General features: G+C 47.7%; 1 non-coding gene across 1 annotated transcript; it reads left to right on the plus strand.

The window, feature by feature from the left end:
• Positions 1-20,864: 20,864 nt before the first annotated feature.
• On the plus strand, positions 20,865-20,938 carry TRNAT-GGU (transfer RNA threonine (anticodon GGU)). The gene has a single exon. It is a non-coding gene; the product is annotated as a tRNA-Thr (tRNA).
• Positions 20,939-22,468: the final 1,530 nt, after the last annotated feature.

The following is a 22,468-nucleotide window of genomic DNA, read 5'->3' on the forward strand; positions in this document are numbered from 1 at the left end:
TATCCCCAACTGTTCGAAATGCTGGTCTCTGAAGACCTCGGGTAAACAGGCGGTAGATATCTCGCTGCCTGGCTCCTTTCCTTATTGGGATTTTATTGCTTTCTTTATGGAGCTTTACGGCGGCTGTGCAGACCTATAATGTTTCAGAATTTTTATGCGAGGTCCATCTACACTCTGATTTAGTAATACCGGCATGACTGCCAATTGCTTGACTGAGTCAATTGTTTCCTTGTAATCGGTGAAGGCTACATATAGGGGTTGCTTAATTTCTACGATTTCTCTGTCACATGATTGATGGTGTGGACGTTGTGTATTGTCGAGTAGCCTGTACGAAAGCCAGCCAGGTCTCTTGGTTGATTGAAGTTCAAGGTTGCTGTGATTCTATTGGCGATTATCTTACCAAGTACCTCGCAGTTAACGGACAGTAAGCTGATAGGTCTGTAAGTTTTCAACTACTTGATGTCCCTTTTCTTATGGATTAAAATAATATTAGCGTCCTTTCAAGATTCGGGTACGCTCGAAGTCATGAGGCACTTCTTATACGGGGTAACCAATTTTTCCGGCATAACCTGAGCCCCGTCCGGCCCCAGGGTAGCCAAATCCTTTCTGGTGAGGGAATGCGTCGTCGCCTTTGGCACCAGGATCAGGCCACACCTCAGGCGTGATTATACCATTCCATCAACACGCGAATTTTTTTTATATATCCGGCGGAGAACTGCATGGCACCGGGATTCGAACCGCGGTCCTTTTGTATGCGAGGCTGATGCTCTAGCTTTACGATATCATTCCTCTTTCTTGATTTCCCGTTTAACTTTGCTTGAAAGGATGTCATTAACTCTCGTTTGTCAACTGACCCACTTGCTCTTTTCTTTTCCCTTAAAGAGTATCCGCTTCCGATCACAAAGAAACCCCACTCGGTGAAAACTTAGCTTTTGTAAGTTAGCAAGGGCCACGAAACGAAATGAACGCGTCGTCATGCGTCCCCGGTCGATTTCCAAAGTAAAATTCATATTCATTCAGTCTTTATTTCTTTCTTAGACAGAGGAGAGAGGACTAAAAGCTCGTAAGCTTGACAGAGGTCCTGCCCCCTTTATCAACTTGGCAGTACAGTACACAGGCAGAGATTTTTAATTTTCCAAATAAACACTGAAACAAAATAACAAAACACTTTGTAAAAAAGCAGCGCTATGCATTGTAGCACATAGGTATTAGAAAAATAACTGGTCATGGGGAAACGAAAAAAAATAATAATAGGTGTAGGTTTCAACTGAGTGCAATATTACGTAATCTTGCTAAGAAAAAATCGCTTAATAACATCACTTGAATGCTGAAAGGGGTCAAACAATTCTTTGTTTAATTTATTTAATAATACTGGAACAGTACAAGAAAGAGACACCGAATTTTGGGCGTGGATCCCAGAGGCTAGGATACACCACCATTCCCTTCAAAACGGTGTCAACTCGCCCTTTGGGTAAGGATGTCATGAAATTGAGGATTTCGAAACAAGTTTCTTAGCAGGCGTCTTGAGCGCGCTCCGAGGCGTTACCGCGCTACCGCGGCTGCGGCCACTCCGCGCGCTCCGCAGCCGGCGGAGGTAGAGGAGGGGCCGAGTGAGTGGGGCCAACGGAGGAGCGCCGCCGTTTTGGCGTGCGAGAGAAGAGGGAAAGGCGCGAAGACGCGGAAGTTCAAAATTTGTCCGCATATAACTCAGCTTCCACAAAACGCATTAGAATAATTCTTGCTGGGGATAATTATCAACTGTCGTCTTTTAACATCCCAGACATATCGCACCTTTATTGAGAGCCTCTTTCTGGGTCCCTTTAAGGACAACCTCTTGCAATTCAGTAACAGTTTTTTTTTCTGCACAAATCCTGTATTTCTTAACAAAACAGTACTCCAGTTAATATCAGCAATACATTGGAGAAAAAACACGCAGTTTAGAACATTGAGCCAAGACATCTGAGCAAGAATTTCAGAAATTTAGACGTGATTGCCACATTAAGACCGTAAAAAGATAAATATTCTATGAAGCGGAAGCACAACTAATGTCCAGATACTGTGAAATTGTGAACGATGCCATGTCCACGAGGTCGAGGTTTACTTGCGTGGGAAAATGTTTTTGTCCTTGAAAAGCAGGTGGCCAGGTCTACCTTCAGCTTCAAGTACATAATCACACCAGCGGGGCGGATGAGCGCAGAAGCCGCGATCGCACGTTGGGTCTCCAGAACACGAACGCCAGTCCTTGCCTCATCTTCGTTATTCTGGCTCACTCATTCGATCCGAAGACGATGAGGAGCGGCCAATTGCTGGCGTTCGGTATTCTTCCCCTGTGCGGCGTCCTGTAGCCACTCCGCTGGTGTCTACAACGTCATGCTAGCCGTCGACTGATGACGCGCATACTGCAGGGCATGGGGTACGACGCAACGGAGGCCAGGTGGTAGCAGCGCGTAGGCCTACCAGCAGCAAGGTCTGTGGCGCGGCGGAGTATTTGAGCGCTAGCGTGGACGAGAACCGGGCGTAGATCGACGAGGTGTTCCGCTTCTTCGGGCTCCTGTTGGCAAGCGTCGGCACAAGGTAGACCGACGGCGGGGTCACTCGCAAGACGGAGGCAGACGAGGACCACGACGAGGACCGCGGGCGCAGGCGAGGACCACGACGTGCTTGGCGTCGAGCGCGGTTACGACCGACCCGCTGCACACGTTGATCAGCGCGATCGCCTTTGCCGTCAGGTGTAGGCACCGCGCACTGACGGAGAATTGCGAGACGGTTGGTCCGTGCAAAGGCGCGAATATCTTTGGGAGACTGGACGAAGAACACAACGTTTTCTGCTGCGCCGGTGAGATGAACTCTGCTCACAGCCGGACAAAGAGTACGTGCAGCACCTCCATTAACAAGTAGCCGCTCTCTCCTTGGTTGCCAAGCTTGAAGCATGAAGGAGGGCTTGCACTGGGGCTGTGGCTGTTGCAACTCGAACCTGTAGGGGCGCTGCAGCCTCATTGAGGCAGGGCGCACGACAGCTTTTTCCCGTTGAACTGGGACGTTCCGCGCTTGGGTACCACCGTCGGCTAGTGCGCCGCACCAGGCTTTGAGAAAGCCTCCGCAGCAGTGCCAAGGGACGACGTGGTCGTCTCTGAGCGTCGCCGGTGCCGTCAGTATTTTTTCAGCAGAGCGCGGGAGCATCGTCGCGTTGTACCGAGATGGGGACAGCGATACTCTACCTTGGCCGGTGTTTTCGAGCAGTGCAGCAACAATGACGTGGCTCTTGGGGCTGTAAAACTGTTTTGCGGCCAGCCCGACACGTTCGTCGCGTGAAGAGCACCGAATGCAACTTGAAGACAGGCATGCCACGTGACGCGCGAGGGCGAAACGAGCTCCCTTCATCGCTCTCTTTATCGTGAGTTTCTCGAACCGGGAGCGGATACCGACTGATGTGCTCTTTGTGGGCAGGAGATTGCTCGATTTTGAGAAGAGGACTTTCTATACAGTGGAGCGGATTAAGGGGCATTATTCGGGATAAAAGTTGGTGCAATCTGTCGCTTCGTGATGTCACCAATGAAAAAGAAGTAGAAAAGAAAGAAGAAGAATAATAATAAGCAGTAGGGAGAAAAAGGAATATCTGAAATTGTGGTAGTGCGGCACATCACCTCATTTGTGGACATCGTCTTGCAAAATAAATGCAATGCCAAATTAATGTCTTTCCCATTGTTCAATAGTATGTTACAAGTCTACTTGATGACCTTCCGCTCACATGTTTCATTTGCGACTGATGCCTCGGTGTGTCAAGAAAAGCAGATCTTAGGCATTTACTCCTAATCCCTTCACTGGTCTTTTTCTCTCCGTCTTCAAGATTTCACGCCTATTTATTTGGCCGAGTTTCTAGCTGTGGTTTTTGCCCTCCACAAGGCACCCAACCCTTTTTCCGCGGTAATAATAATTACAGTCTCATTATCCTTATCCACTTCCTTGTCCGCCTGTACTGAATCGCAGCCATTTCTAATACTAAAATTTTTTATCTCTCTGTATGTCCAATAAATCCGGTTTGTTTGCTTTCCTGGACACAGGGGCTTTCATACAAATGAATCAGTTCATGTTTTAGCGAAGGCAGCCCTGTGTGGTCTGATCGTTGACCCCCTTCCAACCTGTGCGTTCATTACGGCGGCGGGGTTTCGTACGTATACATTTTAATGAGAGGATTTGGCGTATCAGCGCTTACTTCCTCGGACGATTTTCTGCACCTCCTGTTCTCTTGGCGGAGTACAGCCTGGTGATCTCGCAAACTTGAAGTTTTCACGCGACTACGTTGTTGTGTGCCGCAACTAAATTTTTACCTCTACTGGCCTGGTCTTGCGATCTCCCCATTGTGTCCGTATTGTGCTCAGCCGGAAACAGTAGAACAATTTCTTCCCTATTGTCTTCGCTACTTGTCGCTAAGGAGGCGACTGTTAGAAGTCCAATTACAGAAACTCAGTTTGCGTCGGTTTTCTGCGGTTGTTCTATCCATTTGCGCTTCCATGCTTGGACATACCAATGGGAATGTTTGCTCTACCATTCAAAATTTTCTTCTAGAATCAGAGCGCCTACCTCCATAAGCTTTCCTAATGCCCCATTTACCCTTTATTTTGGTATTACTTTTGGTATTCCTACATGTTTCTTTTGTTTTCTTCTTTCTTTCTTTTGCTCACACCCTCGCATGAATTTAAGCTTGTTAGGCCCCCTTACCACCCTCAATCACTTCTCTCGCGGAAACTGAGTTGCCCAAATTTTTTTAGGTCATGCCATGTTTGCCGAATGCAGTTTGCAATAGAGGTAGTCACGGCCTGGTTATGGCCAATCCCCTTTGTGGTTATGCGCCATTTTATGAGGCCAACAACAAAAACAATATCAGGACTAAATTATGCAGTTGGTCCACCTATTCCGAGAGTCTGTTGGATCTTGCAGCCGCTCTTACCCTTTGGTTAGCTGATGCTGATCTTCCGGTTCCTAGATGGACAGCATTTCCTCGCGCCGCTCGATCGTCGGTTCTTCTATCCTTTCTACTTTCGTGTTGTCTTGAGAGGCTCACACCACGTAGAATAGGCCCGCATCTGTGACACAGTCTGCGCAGTGTGTCTCACAATGAGTGAAGCGTCGGCAACGGGGAGGTCCAACCGTTAGGCTTTGCGATCAAACCAAGTTTCGGCGTCGCTGTGAGGCTGCACCGGACCCAGAGGGAAGCATTCGAACCAGCAGACACATGGCTCATGTAACTCTTAAAACCTCGCCCAATATAAACCAGGACTGGTAAGGAGATACCAAGCTTAGATCCATGTGACAGCTTGGCGCTGAATTAGCCGCGTTGATCCATAGCTTAAATTACACTGAAGGCAAATATATGTTGGCCTGTAGCAATATGGTGCCGCGTTCTGATCACAAACAGACCACCCATTGAGAAAACTAAGCTTTTATCAGCTAGGAATGACCAAAAATTGGAATATACACTTAACCTCCGCCTAAAGGATATGACGCCATAGCGTAATGGGTTAATTCCTATATGTGCAGAAAGTCATTCTGTACTTTTCATTCATAGATCTCTGGGAGTCCTCATACACCTCGTAATGCAGTAGTGCAGCAAGAAAGCGATGCGCCGCTACCCTGCCATGGCAGGTGCTCCCAGCGATGCGCCTTGTGCGACCCCAGGTTGCTCTTCCTGATGGACCAATCTAATTTTAATGCCAACTGCCACTATGGGCAGTTTGCTCAATATGCGGTTGCCAGGTTGGGATGACGTCGCAAGGTCACGTGACCCAGGTGGGCTTACAAGCCTCCTATTTTGCTCCCTGGGCACCGTCTGCCAGAGCCATCCCCTCGAGTTTTTGCTCAGGACACCGACGCCGACAACGGCAACACGGAATTTTCTGGCGAACGGGGCACATAACGCTGTCGCGTTGCTATGCGTGCTTGACCACCGGCTTGTTTTTGCGGATCTCCGAGGCTAGCAACGCCTCCGTTCGCTTCAATTTTCTGGCCACTGAAAGCGTCTTTTCCTGCTGCACTGTAGTAAGCACGTACTGGCAAGTTTTAGCGGCTAAACCAGCGAATCAACGCAGACAGGTGAAAAAGTTGAGACATCCTGTGTACTTTTTTTATTTCTGATACTCGATCAGTTCCTGGTTTCAACCGCAATTTTCCAGTTCAACGTGGATAGTAATCACTGTGGATTGATACGGCTGAACTACGCTTCGAATCTCCCTTTGGTAGTCTTTCTGCCTTGGGCAGTATCCTTTGGCTCATTTACCACCCCTCCTAAAGCTTTATTTGAATGCATGTGGTAACTAGCATTGGATCTAGCGACTTCTAAAAAGCGAAGCGCACCTTCCGAGTAATCGCTGAAGCGTAGTGCGCCCTTCAGTGCTCGTGACTAGGCGGCGGTGGAGGCATCGAGGCACCCAATTCTCGACTAAGTCGCTGAGCCAGCTGCTGATGACGATGTTCTGCCGGAAGCGAGAGGGGGGGGGGGGGGGAGCTTGCTCTCGTGCAAGTCTGCCATCACGGTGCTGTGTTGCGTGACAACTGCAACGCTTCCGTGGAGGTAAAGGGCACAGTCCAATTACCTCTTCAAGTGCTCGACGCCGAAAAACCACTGGAACGTGCACACAAAATACGAAAGAGGAGCGCAAGGCGTAATTCGCTCGTTTCATCTTTCCATGGATCTCCGCCGCTCATTTACGCTGGGCGTATCCGTTCGAGCATCTGTTTTGAAAGAAAATGGCGCATTTAGGGGTGAACTAAAGGATAATGATGAACAACGGAAATTGCAAATCGTGCATGTACCCTTATTTCCCTTTTGTAGCGCTCCAAAATTATCAGCGCGTTGAGAGTGCGAATTTTGGACTTCAACGTAAGCTATTGCATTCATAGTTAACTGCACTAGCTTTTCATTTTATTCTCACAATTTTTACAATATGAATTTGTACTCAAAGTGACAATGCCTGGGAGGCAAGTTGCTCTGCTACGCCTACGGCTGTGCCGGTAACAATTGAAGAAAACAAGATATAAAAATAAAATACATACAAGATAATTTACAAACATGCTTAGGTTCCAGTTCCACACACACAGGATTACACAACCAAGAGTGCGAATTAACATTTTTTTTAGGCGATGAAAATGGCGCAGTAACTGCCTCGCACATTAGAAGACACTTCAACCGTGCCTTGAGAGAAGGGAGGAAGGTTGGAGTGAAAGAAGAAAGAGAAACAGTTGTTGTAGTGGAGGGCGCGGGAGTAATTTGGAACGCCTGGGGATCATTAACGTGTACTGATATCGCACAACACACGGCCGATTTTTGCGTTTCGCGCACATTCAGAGACTCTCATTATTTTATTTTTTTCGTCATCCTGACCACACCCACTGCAGGGCAAAGGCGTCTCCCATGTCTGTACAATGAACTCTGTGTTTTGCCAGCTGCGCCCACCGTATGCTGGCAAACTGCTTAATCTCATCCGTCCACCCAACTTTCTGCCGACCGATGCTACACTTGCCTTTTCTAGGAATCCACTCCGTTACCCTTAACTCATCTTGCGTTCGCATCACATGCCGTGCCCAAGCCTATTTCTTCCTCTTGATTTCGACTAGGATGACATAAACCCGCGTTTGTTCCCTCACCCACTCCTAACTCTTCCATAGGAATGCAGTACAAAACAGACGACAGAGGAAAAGGTTAGACGCAAAAATGAGCGCTGCTCCCGATCTGCGCACTGAGGATGCGTGGGGCCATTGGACGTAGCGAATTCAGAACCGCGAGGTCGCAACGGCATTCGCGCTCTGTTGCAGCTGGCTAGGCGGTCGGTGGCCCGGCTTCATTCTCACTACAGCTTTCTAATGGTACTTTAAGCTGCGGGGGTTCTGAAATTGCAAACCGTTTGTATATATGTATATTTTTTTACTTTTGTACCCAGTAATGTGGATACGCGCATGCTTGCACGATTCACCGTATGAAGCGGAATGAGAGAGCACCGGCTTCCATGTTTTCTGCGCAGTGGTAAGGCGGATATGCTTTGAGGTGTGCTGAAAAATATCAGAGAAGTGCCACAGCTATGCACCATTTGACTCATTACAGAAAAAGTTTCACCGTGCGGGTCATCACGCATGTAGTACATGAGGCGCCGGCAAGAAAGGCCATATTTTAGCGTCTTTCATTGTAGCGCTCATGGTGAAGCTGTGGCATACAGACGTGATACGCAGCTGAATTGGTATTAACGGTATATGCACTGCCACGAGGCAAACGTTTACCAGCTGATGTGCGTACGTCGTGATTATGCATGCCTTAAGGAACGTACCGCGATTCTTTTCCCGCTTACAAATAACAGGAAACAATTCGCGAACGTAGAAATCGCAACAACCACAGCACAGTCATTCACAGGCGTCGTCTGAAATCATAATTACAGCATCACCAATCGGCAAACACATGATAATGAACTCCATAGCGCGCCGTTTGATTAGCATTACGCGTGCAATTTTCATTCATATGTGGTGTTGAATCAAATTCGTGAGAGCGCGACTGCTTCTTGTATGTTTCTGACTGTCTCTCGAAGCTTACGCTGTACATTTCACGCTGGCACACAACGCATCGAAGGCCACCCGCTCGCGTTATCGTCGCCGTTATATAGATGCGTAAGCGCGATATGCAGTTTTTTTTTTGCGATCTGCAGCTGCACTCGGTAACTTCAAGTAGTTTTTTTTTCATCAACAGAGCCTATTTCTACCGTACACATGCCCGGCAACAAGACCAAGCCACGCGCGATGGAGCGGAGAGCCCCCATCGAAAGAGGGGTGGAGGCGCCCTGCACTTGCACCCTTGCACCCTTGCACCTTGCCGCCGTCATCACTGATCTGTTGAGCTTCGGTTTTTAGTTTCCGGCCGCTTTTCTGCTCCTTAGAAGTGGCGTCTGACAGGTCGGAAGGCTCCATTGCAAACGCCACAAATATGACGAAACTGTGCTGCACTTGAGCGCTGGAAAGAGTGCTGCTCTCGAATATTATACCAGAACACGGCCGCTCAATCCCGCTACGATTAGACTAAAGCCCTAGATTAGCTATGCTAACGAGCGACAAGTTCCTCCTCACCCTGCCACCTTTTCTACGCGGCTTGCGCAGTCCGCGCATATATATAGCGGCGTTTTAGAAAGATAGCCTCGAAATGACGTAGCATACTTTCCCACAGTCTTCTTTAAAGTACTTGCCAACTGTTAACAAACTGTTAACTATGAGTACTCTGAGAAACAAGAAAAATATTTCTGAAAGTTTTGCTTACATGTGTTTCTATGGGCCGCGCTCCCGCCACGTCCGTACCTCTAGCAGGGAATCACCCTCACTAGTACGTAACGCAATGATTTAAAAATACATTGCACTCGAAATGACGCTTCATACTTTCAGAATGTGTTCTAGGATGAACGTGGTTGTTCATCACGAAGGGACAAAATCATCGCTCCCCCAAATCAGGTGCCAAGTGAAATCACATACCGAAACAAACTTTTGCTTCCATGTATTCCTATGGGCGCTAAGCCTACTTTATACCCCAGTTTTATCCTGTCGTCTCACCCGGCGACAGCATCGCCACCGCATCTTGCTCAAACCACGGATTGGTATTTGTCTCTAACAACTCTATGCATGCACAGAGAGCAGTTGGGGTGAGATCAAGTGATAGAAACCCATCTCTCCCATGTGAAGCGCCGCCTCCAATCGCGTTTTCGCCTGCGCCACTTGGCTTCGATGAACTATCACACCGCGGAGCGCGGCCACGCGCTCTTGTGTTCATCCCAATAGTGGGGGGCCTTGTATACACCGGTGTACACAGGCGCACGCAAATTTATTACACACGGTTTTGTCGAACGTTCTTTGTTCGGCAACACTGTGATTTAGCCTCTCAGCACTTTCTGTTTGAAGAGCAGGATCAAAAGCTTGAGCGCCACCAGTACTTGAGCCTTATCAAACACTGCACAGAATGCTACCCTTGCCGCGCTGCTATATTAAAACCAGCGCCACACGCGTCGTCTACCCCGGCGTAACCTTGTCTAGAACCCGTGCCACTGATATCGGAATCACTTTGGGGCTACTAGCATCATCTGTCCCCATGTTTGTTGACAAACGTCAAAACCATATATAGATCATTTAGAACGCGAACGGCAACAAAAAAAAAATAAAAAAGGAAATTTAAAAATAACAATTCCTGCATACAGGCTTCGTGTCTGCTGGCTGATATGTCTGCTTTCTGGTACGTCGTTTGCCAGCAGCTTAAATGCTGCATCAACCGAACAAAAAGAAGCACACTAGAAAGAGTTCATTTCCGTCACTAACATCAGGAGGCGTAACCATATGAGAAGTTGCCTGTGCTGTAGACCAGCTACATTTCCCGCGATTTTCGCATGCAAGGGCGCCCACTTAAATTCGGCAACGGAACCACTGACACGCAGACCCTTAGAGAGAAAGGAAACCTTTCCATTTGGCTCTCTTCGTGGTCGAAACTGCTCTGGAGGCGACACAAAATGGAGCGGCGGTCCGTGATCAACAAAACTGTCTGTTCTTTACCGGAGGGAGCTCCCAACACATATTCGGCCGCAGTCTAGGCCAGTGTACCATGCAGACAGATAACCAGTATGTACATCACGTGGTGTGCGCAGCATAGCTGCTCCGCACTTGTATGTCGCGGCAACCATTAGCACAGAAATGTAGAATGCCCCCTCTTCGATGGGCAAATCTCTTCTAACTTTTCACTGCTACAATATACCTCTATCTCTAAAAACGGGTTTGGTAAGCACTACGTGGGAGTGGCGTTCGCTTCGGCCTGAGAAGAAACATGCCGGTGCCTCCCGTCGTCCCGCTGTTGTTGGCGGTGCTCAGCGAATGTTATCGGCGGCATCGGCGGTCGCGCGTGCATGACAATCCTTTCGACATGCGTGACGATACCTACCGAAGGCATTTCAGGCTGTCGAAGGGACTTGTACGCCCGCTGTGCGAATAGCTAACCCCCCACCTTGGACCAACGAAGAAAAGTGCGCTCTGTTACTCTGCGCGCTACGGTTCTTCGCTACTGGGGGCTTCCAGGCGACAGTCGGCAGCGAGGCAACTATACGGCTCCCGCAGTCGTCTGTGAGCCGGACGATTTTGGCCGTCGCTCAGGCAATCGTGCGTGTCGGCACGAGAGATTAAAAACGCGCCGAAGTTAGCATATAGTCCCTTAACGATACAAGCAACCGAGATGCGACCGCCCAACAAAGCCGATTGGCTGTTGCCTGCCCCCTCGTCCTCCCGTAGTGTTCGTCCCATCCTTCTCTTCCTGATTCCCACGTCAAATTGACGTCACGGCAAAGCGAACGCGTTCCAAAGCGAACTCTTTCGTGGATTCGGCCCCAGATGGCAAACTTGTCAGAACAGTTCACAACACGCCGTTACATCAAGTCCGCGTTATCGCTCCACCGTCTATTTACACATTCAACGTGATTGCGGGAATTATCAGCATATACAGAAACAGCAGAGTCCTTATCGATGGCGAAACGAACAAATCATCGAAGCACTTTGCCAGTCTAGATCACAACATGCTGTGAGCTATCGTACTACGAAATGTTACGGTGGACAAATTACCCACTGCGCAGAATGGGGGCAACAAGCATACACCCAGAGCCATGTCCGTTGTCTTCAATTAATACTGCAGTGCCTACCGCATATTCTTTGTGCATGACACGCATACAGTGCCGAGAGGCAGTCTCGGCCTATGTCATGCGTTGGATCGTCTTTATACACGCCCGCTGACCGAGACCAAGATTATAGGACAGTGGCCACGACGATCGTAGGCAGTGTTGTGCCAGGGCTCTTTGAAACATTGCATTTTGCATAGCAGGCCCATTACGCCACCTCGTGTTGTTGGTGGAAGCTTCCAGAGAAACTGCATACGTCTTGCGAAATTCATTCCGGCCATCTAGCGAAACTCCCTGTGCACTGTTCTGACTTTTCAGCGTGAAGTGAAAGAACGAAAAGTGGAGCTCGCGAAAGGAGAAAATAGTCGTTTACAATATTCTATTCATGCCCGGATTCGTGTTTTTGCTGGATAAGGCTGCGATGAGAGGAGGGCCCTCTTTTATTTACTTCCGCTGCCTTGTGTATTTCCTCAACGTATCTCGACTGCTAGGGTTTTACCGTTATTACGCATGAGGATCAATTCTCGGGTTACAGCAATCACTGAAGAGCTTTACACAGCAGAGGAGAGCAGGCCCCTCCTGGGGCTGAAAAAAGGGCCCTTTCTGCCAGTGGGTTAGAACACGCTCGATAGATGGCGGGAGCAGCTAAGAAAATCTTTTCAGTGATTGGGCGATTGGGTTAGCGCGCGCAATGCCGCCGTGAGTGGGCGCACGGTAGCTTTTGATAGTTCTCAGCCAGCCGTTACGCTGAACGCGGAATTTCGTACATTTATGCGATAATTTAAGCCTACGCTGCAATGATAATATCATTCATGCTGAGAATGCGGCGAATCAGCAGCCGAACGTCGTAGCCACTGAGCCATTTCGGCGGGTGCCAGTTTCAGTCCGAATACTCTAATTACTGTCACTGAACGTGAAACTCTCTTGATGTAACCTCATTAAGTGAACGCCTGGACGGATTCGAGAATTCCTGTCGAAAAAAAACCTAACCTACCATCGCATTACAGAGAAGGCACCTGAAATCTGGCAGCCGTCTGAAGAGAAAACTTTTGCTGTTTTAAACGCGGTTTTTAGCTTATATTGAATTCCAATGGCGATCACATTCTCGGGCACATAGGCTAGGCTAATACGTCTCTGGGGAACGTCGGCCCATCATTGTTTGGTTTCTTTCTTCCAAGTTCAGGGGTGCTCTTACAATTCCCCTAAGTAGCGGACGCAATGGACCCTGCGAGCGCCGTCTCAATGGCAACCTACTACGTCGGCAAGAAACGGGAAAGGGAAAATAAATAAACGCCTCCCTCCCTTTTCTTTAGCGGAGTGAGGACCCAGTTTGCTGATTGTTTTGGGGTGTGGCAATGCGAAGGGCACGGCGGTGACCTGCTTTAGTGTTCGCTGTAAGTCTCGACCTGCACGAAGAAAGCTTGAAGAAACTGGAGTATACGGGAATGAAGACTTCTGAGGCAATAAGAGCCGTGCGAGAGAAGCTACCTGCTTTCGGAAAACAATGCTAAACGCTTGTTCACTATACTCCATCAAGCTGTTAAAACCTTTCCAATACGCAAGGGAATGAGGTTTTATCAGGCAACTAATTATTACTCCATAATAATGCGTGACAAGCAAAAGTTTTTCAATTTTATAACTAATGTTCCTCTTGGAGCAAAATATCCAAAACACATTTTCAAATTTCGAAGAGAAATACCCGAAATATTCGCTTTTTTGTGCAATCTGCTGCCCCCCCCCCCCCCCGCACGAAACACAAGAAGGGCTACGCAACGTGTAACAAACATCTACAAAAGTATACGGTAATGTCTAGAAAAAATCTATTTTCAGATGTTCTGCAGAGAGGGAGGCAAGAAGAGCTGATGCTCCGCCAAGAAGGATCTAGAAAACTTTTTCGTAAGAACTGGTTAAGAAGATATTTAGACATTTTTACTTTTTGGATATGGCTGCTTATATGAAGCCTATAGACGTAAGATCAGTATGCTAAATATTTAGAACCGCCTAAAAACAACCAGTGGGATTTCATTACGTTTAGTGCTCATGCTTTTAAGAGCGTCAGCTCCTACTCATCACCTTTCGATATTTCGTGGGGTCTGCTACCACCTGAGATCACACCGCAATCTGTGGCAGCAACTACTCATCATGTTACGAGATTTCGTGGGGTCCGCTATCACCCTGAGATCAGAGCGCCATCTGTGACAGCAACTAGAAAACAGCACACCTTGCATTGAAACTTGCAGCGCCAACTATAATTGTACATTCGTTCCGCTATATATATTCCGACAAGGGGCACCCACCCCGGGACAGTTGCGTACCTAATTTGCTAGGCAAATAAAACCTTATGGGTGTTGGGATAGAAATAAAACCACAATTAAATAATGGGTAAACATTGTATACATGCAATTATACATTACTCATCCTTGCAATGAATGAACATAAAGTTCGCTTCATGGGCATCTAGAAAATCTTTGCGAGCCTACTCGAATGACAGACACTACCCAGACTTAACCTCGCACAATATTGCTCCACGGAGCACACTGATTTGGCTACGTTGCTACTGCCGATTATGCGGTCTGGATCGATTCGAAACAATTCCAGCGCATCGGTCTGCAAGAAGTGGTCCGCCTGTCTCGGACAACGGGCTCTTCGTTATCTTCGCTGGCCTTGGAAATAGACTAGGGCCCGAATAACGCGAGAAACTGGGGCAGCGTCTGCGGCTCGATAACGCCATACCGATAAGCGAACAGGAACAGCTAGACATCTTGCCTGAGCAACCTCTCTGTGCAGCTAACGTGTTAACGAAAACAAGAACCTTTTCACAGCGTCCGAGTCCATGTTCCTTTTAGCGCTTCTCAAAGAATAGTTTTCGTCAGATGCCGCGTTCCACGGCGTATTTTGATGTTAAATTTGCAGGTGAAAACCTCTAATGGCTCATGCTCGCGTCCATCAGTCCGTCCGTCCGTTACGCTCTTCAACTGGATAAGACAAAAATCTTTGTGCACGATGGGATTCGAACCACCACCCTTCCGTTCCGTACCCGAGATTGCTAACGACTACGCTACTTCCTGCCAACGCACATGCAGTTCTCCTTGTCTAGGACGCTGGACAGTGTTTGCGGAAAGGTGTCGAATTAGACGGATGCCTCTAGTGTCTCCAGCATTTAAATTTAACAAACAATTGTGTACTTAATTAACATCTTAACCACACACCAGTGACACAAGCAGCAACACCGCGCTAAAGGCTTTCGCCTCACTGCACCTTAGGTCAATGAAGTGCCCTCTGAATTTTTTCTTTCTCCTTTTTTTCTTTTCATAGACGTTCTGCGGCGATCATCATTATGCAGCAATTTTCGCAAAGCGTGCCTAAAGGCCTATTTTCTTAAGGAGGTCGAAGGAAGAAACAGAGACTGGCTAAGCTAAAATGGTTTAGCTTGGTTTGAATTCAGGAAGAGGCAAATCACCAAACCACCAAAACGGGGCTATGAGACACCCAGCCGGGCATTCGCCTGTGAGACTCCCAAACGGGCTTTTGAGACAACCAAACGGGCCTGCGAGTCGCCCAACCGGCCGTCGCCTGTGAGGCGCCCAAACGGGCCAATGAGACCCCCAAACTGGCAGTTGCCTGGGAGATGCCAAAACGAGCCCGTGGGAAGCCGAAAGGGGCCCGTGAGGCCCCCAACCAGCCAGTCGCCTTTGAGATGTCTAAATGGCCTGCAAGGCGGCCATCCGGCTGTCGCCAGTGAGACGCCCAAACGGTTGTTTGGGACGTCAACCAGGCGGAGAAGCAGCCCCCTGTAGGTGGCGTTGGTCCAACCGACCATCTGCTCACCAGCATTGTCACGTGATCACATTCCTAGGTCGCATGATCAGTACGCCACACGCCAGCTGTGGCGACCGCGCGGAACAGGCACCGGCGCTCCGACAGACCTGTGCTCTGATTGGTCAAATGCGGTCATATGCTTTGTTAGAGTGTTCTTTCGGACAGTTGTGTCGAGGAAAATGAAGACTGCGTGAGTAGGATGAGGATGCGAAGAAAAGAAGTGAATACAACACCACGTGCGCAGAGGTATTCGGTAGTGTCAAAACAAAGCTGCAAGCCTGGCTCGGTTACCGTCACTTTATTTATCATTCAATAATAATGGGGTAGATTTTTTCTGCGATATCATTTCATGTTTTAATGTAGATATAACTCGTCGAAGCGAAATTTTACAAAATTGCAAGGACCCCTTTCGCGAGTTGATCGAATCTTCTGTGGAAGCGGGCCACGAACAGCATAGACTGCGTGCTTTCTTTTTTTAATTCGAAGACTTGTCATATGGCATAAGAAGAGGCTGCCGAAAAGCTAGGATAGGTCTTGAAGCCTATTCTCTTCAAGAAACATTAGCAAGCTCCGGCTCGTAGCGTTGTCCGTTAGCCACAAGGACAGGTGTTCCTCCCTTGCAGCCCTAAGTCCAACTTCCAGTATTCTTCTTCTTCTTGAGTCCTACGTTCTTTGGCAAGAGCACAAAAGACGGCGAAGACCCGCCTACGCGGCCGGCGTGGAACACTTGAGACAGGTGCTGAGGACTGCATCTTCTTGAGACCTACCGCCCTGGCATGTCACCGACAGGGTAAGGGCCGCCCCAGCCGTTACCTTTCTAATGGATACCTCCTCCAGTCTTTTTAAGTTATGAGGGAAGGGGTGAGTGTACGGGAGAATCAAAGCACGTGTATTTTTCCTCATAGTGGACGACAAGATGGGAAGAGAGGAGCGGGGATCAAAAGGAAGGCTAGTGAGTGAGGCATTTGCATCTGGGGTTTGATGCGTAAGGACGTCTCCGTTACTCCGGCGAAAGTTCTGAGCATCTTCTTGTATCCAGTGTATCTGGATGCGTTTCTTTATTATCGTATTGAGAGCACTTATCTCCTGATTGACACTTAGTGTCTTTGTAACTCTTTCTGAGTTGTTTAATAACCTCTAAGGAGTCTGTGTCGATATGGGCTCCTCTTATAGATGGTGTGATTATAAAGATTACATTGCATCTCGCATAGGTTGGTCGGAGACGTATTCCCGATGTGTGATTAACTCAGAATGTGTAGGGCTTGCAGTAACTGTTCTTCCATCCTTTTCTATGATCGATGCGTCCGTATAAACTATACCCGTTCCTTGACTTATCTCAGCCACCATGTGTGCTTTGCTTTACGATGGAGCTTGGTTGTCTTGTTTGTGGTTATTGTCGTGTATGCCCGCGGATGGAGGTCTATCATTTTCGCTGACTGTGCTGTCACCTCACTGTACAAAGCTGCAACGGGCGTAAGATACTTTCTCTTGAGATCTCTTCTTGCCTCTCGCTGTTCGATAAGTTCAGTCAGTGTGTTCAGCTGTGCATATTCTTGGAAAATCAGGTTGGGCGCAAGTTCTGGCAAAGTCGTGATGGTGCGCATTGCGTTCCTATTTTTTTTTCTAGCGCTGCCCACTGACATCTCGTCAGTCGATGGAACTGAGTCTGGTATGGCATACAGGGTTGAAATACTCAACTTACACGACTTCTGGCCATCTCGGTTCGGGCCCTTCCCTCCCAGACGAGATGCGTTTGATCAAGTGAAGCGTAGTCGCTGCTGCTTTCTTCGTCTTACGGAGTCATTATATTCATTTGCCTGACTAATGTATGTCGAGACCAAGGACTCTCACTTCATCCACAACTTGTAATGCCTGGCTACCAATCTTGAGCGTAAGACTCGTAGCTTGCAATTTCTTTCTTCCGTTAATGTTGGCCACGTGAATGTAGCTGGACTTCTCTGGTGACAGTTAAAAGCCCGCTTCGCGGACGTACTCCTCCAGTGTGTTTAAGGCATGTTGTCAATGAAGGTTCTGCGTCTCAATATGTTTATGAGCCGACGATACCGTTACGTCATCTGCATAAATCATGAACTGTACATGTGGTATTTTTCCAAATTTCAAGGCCAATGGTACCAATGCTACATTAAATAGCAAAGGGGCTAAGACAGCCTTGTGGCACTCCACTATTACGCGATAGTGCAAGGAGCTCGCTCTGCTGGAAACCCTGCGTCGGCCGTCGTCCTCCTTCAGTCGGGAAAAAATCCCAGAATACGCAAAAATCAGAACACAGAAGTAAATATTTAAAAGAAAATGGCCGCCACTGGCGTTCGAACCCAGGCCCTCCGCATGTTGGTACGGGGGGGGGGGGGGAGTGTTAGTGTACGCGTTGTGGTGTGTATGACATAGTAACGTCTGTTTTGGATGTGCACTGATGTTACAGTAATTAAAAATTAAAAGAAAACATTAATATGCTAATTAGGAGTACGAAATTTCGCGAAATAAAAAGGCGGTGTTAAGATGCTTCAGTCTACTGAAACAAATGGTGTGCATGAGTATGTATGGCGTGGAATGTCGTGCACTGTAGCCTAGATAATGATTGGCGATTCATAATCGCTAATGCGATTGGTAATTGTGATTGTAATCGATGACCGTGATTGGTAATGTGACTGTGGATTGGTAATCGGTGAGTAATGTAAAAGAAAAAGAATAAAAAGATAAAAAGGGAGGAGAAGGCGCTACCGCGTCTACTATTAAGGCGAAGCTTAAGGGTCCTCCCAATTTTTGTAGTGTATTTGCCGATATTTATTTGGCGGCTATGTTTTTATTATTAATTTTCAAAACCCGTACACACCGTTGCTTGGATCAATAGCCTTTAGGGCCGAAAAGAGAATGTACTCTCCTTTAGCAGGTTTTGTACTACTTTCGTAATCTGCAAACGACAGATGTTTTCAGGGGAATACCCCAAAGTGGAGGAAATTTATAATACGTTAACAATTACTCATTGGCCCCCACCCAAGCGCAGACATACGGCTACAAAGGAAAGAGATACAGATTTCTCCAAAACTACGTCGTTAAAGAAAAATTCGCCCTTGTCCGTGGTTCGAACCCGGCCCCACTGCTACACCGGAGCAGTAGCTCTACCAACTGCTAACCGGGACGGCAAGCTTATGGTACGGTGAGATTTAATAGGGAACGGAAGAACCTAGTGGACAGGAAGACCATTAACGAGTTAGCGGTAGAGGGAAAGTACAAGAGTTTAGGATAGCGCTGCAAAACAGATATTCGGCTTTAACTGAGGAAGACGATCTTGATGTTAATACAATGAACGATAATCTGACATCCATAATTACGGAGTGCGCAGTAGAAGTAGGCGGTAGGACAGTTCGAAATAATACCGGAAAGCTATCTCAGGTGACGAAAGATCTGATTAAGAAGCGGCAAAGCATGAAGGCGTCTAACCCTACCGACAGAATAGAACTAACAGAGCTATCAAAGTTAATAAATAAGCGCAAGGTAGCCGACATAAGGATGTTTAATATGGAGAGAATCGAGCATGCTCTAAAGAACGGAGGTAGCCTAAAAGCAGTGAAGAGGAAAATAGGCATAGGTAAAATCCAGATTTATGCATTAAGATACAAGCAGGGCAATGTCATTAGCAATATGGATAAGATAGTTAACGTAGCCGAAGAGTTCTACACAGACTTGTACAGTAGCCAATGTAACCTGAGCGTTAATGAGAAAGACAGCAGTGTACAGCAATGCGTCATCCCGCCTGTAACAAAAGATGACGTAAAGAAAGCCTTAGATGCAATGAAAAGGGGAAAAGCAACTGGGTGGATCAGGTAACAGCAGATGTGTTGAAGGATGGAGGGGACATCGTGCTAAACGATCTAGCCACCCTGTATACGCAATGACTTATGACCTCGACTGTACCAGAAACTTAGAAGAATGCAAACATTATCTTAATTCATAAGAAAGGAGACGCCAAGGACTTGAAAAATTACAGGCCGATCAGCTTACAATCCGTTGCCTACAAAGCATTTACTAAGGTAATTGCAAATAGAATCAGGGCAACCTTAGACTTTAATCAACCAAATGATCAGGCAGGCTTTCGTAAAGGAAATTCTACAATAGATCATATTCACACTATCAATCAGGTGATAGAGAAATGCGCCGAATATAACCAACCTCTCTATATAGCTTTCATTGATTACGAGAAAGCATTCGACTTAGTGGAAACCTCAGTAGTCATACAGACATTGCGTAATCAGGGTGTGGAAGAGCCTTATGTCAAAATACTGGAAGATATATATATACCAACCGCACAGTCACTATAGTCCTCCATAAAGTCAGCAATAAAATACCAATAAGGAAGGGCGTCAGGCAAGGAGACACGATCTCGCCAATGCTATTCACCGCCTGTTTACAGGAGGTATTCCGAGGCCTGAATTGGGACCAGTTAGGAATAAGAATACATGGATAACACCTAAATAATCTGCAATTCGCTGATGACATTGCCTTGCTGAGTCACTCAGGAGGTGAACTGCAAATCATGATCAATGAGTTAGACAGGAAGAGCAGAACGATGGGTCTAAATATTAACATGCAGAAAACCAAGGTAATGTTCAACAGTCTAGCAAGGGAACAACAGTTCACAATTGGCAGTGAGAGCCTGGAAGTTGTGACGGAATACGTCTACTTAGGACAGGTAGTGACAGCTGATCCGGATCATGAGAGGGAGATAACTAGAAGGATAAGAATGGGGTGGAGCATATATGGCAGGTTCTCGCAGATCATGAGTGGCAGTTTACCAATTTCCCTCAAGAGAAAAGTGTACAACTGCTCTATCTTACCGGTACTCACCTACGGTGCAGAAACGTGGAGGCTACTGAAAAGAGTTCAGCTTAAGTTAAGGACAACGCAGCGAGCCATGGAAAGAAAAATGATAGGTGTAACGTTAAGAGACCGGAAGCGGGCAGAGTGGGTGAGGGAACAAACACGGGTTAATGACATCCTAGTCGAAATCAAGAGAAAGAAATGGGCTTGGGCAGGGCATGTAATGCGAAGACAAGATAACCGCTGGTCTTTAAGGGCACCGGAGTGGATTCCAAGAGAAAGTAAGCGTAGCAGGGGGTGGCAGAAGGTTAGGTGGGCGGATGAGAAGTTTGCAGGCAAAGGGTGGATGCAGCTGGCAAAGGAAAGTGTTAATTGGAGAGACATGGGAGAGGCCTTTCCCTTGCAGTGGGTGTAGTAAGGCTGATGATGATGATGATGAGATTTACTCCACCTTGGGGGATTCCCTTAAAAAATTTGACCAACAATGTTCCCACTTCGAGTTCTTGATCAATTCGCTCTCGCCCTACCATAAGCTTGCCTTCCCGGTTAGCTCAGTTGGTAGGGCGACTGCTCTGGTGTAGCGATGGTCCCGGGTTCGAACCCCGGACCAGGACGAGTTTTTATTACGCAGTTTCTGAGAAAGCTGTAGAGCTTTCCTTTGTAGCCGGATGGCTGCGCTTAGATGGATGCCAATGAGTAATAATTCCATTATTATGCAAAGGAATGCCCAAATATTCCACGTACTCAAATATCCTCGCGTGTGACACGTTATGAAATGCTTTCACCACATCCGTAGCCCCCACAGTGCGTACAAGGTGGCTATGAGGCGACACATCCATGACGTCTTCAGCTACTGCGCACATTTGTCTTGGAGAAATGGGTAGGACCGCTCCAGCGCAGAAAGTCTTCTTCCTCATCGATATAACATACTCGAACCTCCACGTCTGCAGAAATGTAATAAAGCAATCTGTGGTGTAGCAGCCATCGCCTAAACGTGTCAAAAAGGCTCTTACTGACAACCATCTATTCTGTACTTGGTCTTTACTCCAAACATGATAACCACTGTGTCACGGCTTCCTGGGCCCGCAAAACCGAAACCGGTAGGTAGTGTAGCACACAGAGCCGCAGTGGAACAGAGTATGTGCCTTCCCCAAAAACCCTTCCTTTCCCTTCCTATTTCCTTTCCCCAAAAACCAATTTTCAATTTTTCGTTTGAAATGCGCGCCTTCTGTTTCGTCTGCTAGCCTACACCTCCAAAAAAGCAGTGTAGAGAGTGTAGTCCTCGTGCTACCCTACGCGCAGAAAAAATACGTCCATGTAGTTGGGCGGAGTTACACTTTTTCTACACTGGCAAAAAAATGGAGCCATGCTACACTATCTACACTAATGTAACCACCGTAGGTAAAAAAATGTCATAATGTAGCAGACGATGCCGCTGCGTCCAGCGTTACCCTTTGCTACGCTGTCGGCTAAAGACTCTCAGTATTCCTTGCGAAAACGCATGACTGCCGGCAAAATTTTTGGCGGGCAGCTCGGATAGCGAGGGCCTCTCCTGAGCTTTCCCTCCTACATGCGGGATGGCCTCTCCTTTAAACATTCCTTGATTGATTGATTGATTGATTGAGTGATTGATTGATTGAAATAACTTCTATTCCCATAAAAAAAACGCGCCTCCCTCTTCACCCCCGGCTTCATGGCTTGACGTCACCATCCGATTTCTTCGACTCTTTTCGCTGCATACGAAGCACCACATCCGCTTCCGGCGTTTTGACCAATCAGCTGTGGCCACTGCACGTGTAACGCGGCGTACGTTTCATCGAATCACGCTCAGCGCAAGTCACGCGTCGAACATTTTTCGTTGGACACAAACAGTTTATGAGCCCCAAGAGCGAAGCCATTGCTGCTGCATTGCTCGAAGACACCGGCGAAGGTAGGCTACGCTGTCCCCATCACAGTGCATCTCGACGATGTTCCAGCGTTCTGCTGAACCATTACTGGCGCCACCGGTGACGCTCAGAGACAATGTCGGCCCTTGCCAATGGCGCGGAGCCATTCTTGAAGCCTCGCGCGGCGCACGAGCCCACGGTGGTACCCGAGCGCGGAGCGCCGCCGTTCTACTGGGGGCCGCTGCTGTCGGCCATTCT

This window comes from Amblyomma americanum, chromosome 1 (genome assembly GCF_052857255.1).
Source record: "Amblyomma americanum isolate KBUSLIRL-KWMA chromosome 1, ASM5285725v1, whole genome shotgun sequence".
NCBI lineage: Eukaryota > Metazoa > Arthropoda > Arachnida > Ixodida > Ixodidae > Amblyomma > Amblyomma americanum.